This window comes from Rhinoraja longicauda, unplaced genomic scaffold (genome assembly GCF_053455715.1).
Source record: "Rhinoraja longicauda isolate Sanriku21f unplaced genomic scaffold, sRhiLon1.1 Scf001816, whole genome shotgun sequence".
NCBI classification, from domain to species: Eukaryota; Metazoa; Chordata; class Chondrichthyes; order Rajiformes; family Arhynchobatidae; genus Rhinoraja; species Rhinoraja longicauda.
Genome location: NW_027603031.1, coordinates 20001 through 22784, shown reverse-complemented (window position 1 = coordinate 22784; position 2784 = coordinate 20001). Strand labels below are relative to the sequence as shown.

The 2784-nt window shown below is 65.1% G+C and overlaps 1 non-coding gene and 1 pseudogene across 1 annotated transcript; both read right to left on the bottom strand.

Annotated features, from left to right (window-relative positions):
• LOC144591768 (28S ribosomal RNA) lies at positions 1 to 1333 on the bottom strand (annotated as a pseudogene; the record flags this gene model as incomplete).
• Positions 1334 to 2403: 1070 nt separating this feature from the next.
• On the bottom strand, positions 2404 to 2557 carry LOC144591769 (5.8S ribosomal RNA). Its single transcript, XR_013547013.1, has one exon. It is a non-coding gene; the product is annotated as a 5.8S ribosomal RNA (ribosomal RNA).
• Between the last annotated feature and the right edge of the window lie 227 nt (positions 2558 to 2784).

Genomic DNA, 2784 nt, shown 5'->3' with positions numbered 1-2784 from the left:
CCAAGGCCTCTAGTCATTCGCTTTACCAGATAAAACTGCGTGCGGAACGAGTGCCAGCTATCCTGAGGGAAACTTCGGAGGGAACCAGCTACTAGATGGTTCGATTAGTCTTTCGCCCCTATACCCAGGTCAGACGACCGATTTGCACGTCAGGACCGCTGCGGGCCTCCACCAGAGTTTCCTCTGGCTTCGCCCTGCCCGGGCATAGTTCACCATCTTTCGGGTCCTAGCACGTACGCTCCTGCTCCACCTCCCCGCCGGAACGGGTGAGACGGGCCGGTGGTGCGCCCGCCGCACGGCGGCGGCGGGATCCCACCTCGGTCGGCCCACGCCGAACCTTCACCTTCATTGCGCCGTGGGGTTTCGTCGCGCCCCTTGACTCGCGCACGTGTTAGACTTCTTGGTCCGTGTTTCAAGACGGGACGGGTGGGTTACCGACATCGCCGCGGACCCCTGGCGCCCACTCTTTTTGGGAACGTGACTCGCACCGACTCGGCGGCGAGACGCGGTCGGGGCGCACTGTGTACAGTCCGCCCCAGTCGACAGTCGCACCGGGAGCACGGGGAGCCCGTCCCCCGCGACGCGCACGACCGGAGTCGCACGCGCACACGGGAAGAAGGCGCGGCGGATGTCCTTTCCCTCGGCCCCTGCGGGAAACGGCGAGGCTCCTGCCGGGGGGCTGTAACACTCGAGGCCGGAGCCACGAGCCACCTTCCCCACCGGCCTTCCCAGCCGACCCAGAGCCGGTCGCGGCGCACCACCAACGGAGGAAATGCGCCCGGCGGCAGCCGAGCCCGCGCGAGAGGCGGTCCCCTCGTGAGAGGGAGATCCGCCCTGCCCCACGCGTCCGACCTGACCGCCGGGTTGAATCCACCGGGCGGACTGCGCGGACCCCACCCGTTTACCTCTTAGCGGTTTCACGCCCTCTTGAACTCTCTCTTCAAAGTTCTTTTCAACTTTCCCTTACGGTACTTGTTGACTATCGGTCTCGTGCCAGTATTTAGCCTTAGATGGAGTTTACCACCCACTTTGGGCTGCATTCGCAAGCAACCCGACTCCAAGAAGACTCCATCCCGACGAGCCAGGGGCCGCTACCGGCCTCACACCGTCCACAGGCTAGGCCTCGATCAGAAGGACTTGGGCCCCCTGAGCGTCGTCGGAGAAAGGAGGTCTTCTATACGCCACAGTTCCCGCGACCGCCAAGCGACCGGGGATTCGGCGCTGGGCTCCTCCCTCTTCACTCGCAGTTACTGAGGGAATCCTGGTTAGTTTCTTTTCCTCCGCTTAGTAATATGCTTAAATTCAGCGGGTTGTCACGTCTGATCTGAGGTCGTAGGCAGAGAAACGGCTGGTGGCCGGATGGCCACCACCGATCGCCGGTCGAGCGACCAACACACGGCAGGTCAAGCGGGCAGGCTTTGCTGGATGGCAAGCACGCAAACAACACGCAGAGCAAAACCCAGCCGACCGCTGCGACGAGCAAGCATGCAAAAGTCGGGGCCGAGGCAGGACACGCAAGCTCCCTCCCTGCTGGAGGGAGGGTCAGGCGCGCAAAGCTCGACCGAGTCAGGCATACGAGACCGACGTGCGGAAGGACGAGGTCGTGCGGCCGCGGGCGTTCGCGACAGGCCACGTCAACAAAACAGCCAACCAGCCAGAGCAGGCCGAGCAGGAGCGCCCGAGCTCGGCTGACATCCTTTTTCCGGAGCCCCGATCGACGTGCGAAGCCACACGTGCGACGCGTAAGCCGGAGGAGCAGAGGCGAAGTGAGAGTGAGGCCGTCGCGTCCCCCGTCCGAGCGACCGACCGACCGACCGACCGCTCGCCCGCCCGCCGCGTGCAAGGATGAACACCAGGCACGCGAGGGTCGGGTCGGACGGACGGACGGACGGACGGACGGACGGACGGACGGACGGACGGACGGGGCCCTTCCCAAGAGACGTCTCTGCTTTTTTTTCCCAGCCCGCCATTCGCACGCCTGCGGCCGTCCCACGGGGGCAGGGAGTCAACGCTGGCGCAACCGTACGGCAGTGCCCAAACGGCGAGGAGAGCATCAGTCCCACAAAGCAAAGCGGCAGTCAGAAGCGACGACACACACGTAGGTGTGGCTCTCCCGCAGTGACGGCCGTGCCAGAGGAAAGGCTCGCCCCTCCGCGTCCGCGTGCGGACAAGGGCAATGCCCGGGAGGGCACGGGTCAAAGGTCTCCCCGGTCGCCGTGCGACCAGCCGCCGCCGACACCGCCGCCGAAGCGGCGGGCGGGCGGGCGGGCTGGAGCGCACGGGCACGGAGGGCTCCAGTGTCTGCACTTAGGGGGACGAAGAGGAGGGCCTTGCCCCTCTGCGACACCCCAGCCGCGCGCTCCCGCACCCCGGAGGGCAAAGGAGCACGATTGATTGTACAAGCGACCCTCAGACAGGCGTAGCCCCGGGAGGAACCCGGGGCCGCAAAGTGCGTTCAAAGTGTCGATGATCAATGTGTCCTGCAATTCACATTAATTCTCGCAGCTAGCTGCGTTCTTCATCGACGCACGAGCCGAGTGATCCACCGCTAAGAGTTGTCCGAGAGATTTCTTAAAAGACCACCCGACGCTCCTCGTCCACCGCCGCGGGGAAAGGAGCCCCATCCTGGGGTGGCCCTTGGCGCTTTCGCGCGTACGTCGCATTGATGCACACAGAGTGGGGGCAAAAAAAACATCAGGGCGTTCGCGACCCGCCCGCCTCCGGGTCATTGGCCTGCACCCGGGGCCGCAACGGACGTGCGGAGGCAGGTTTCCCCGCCGTCGT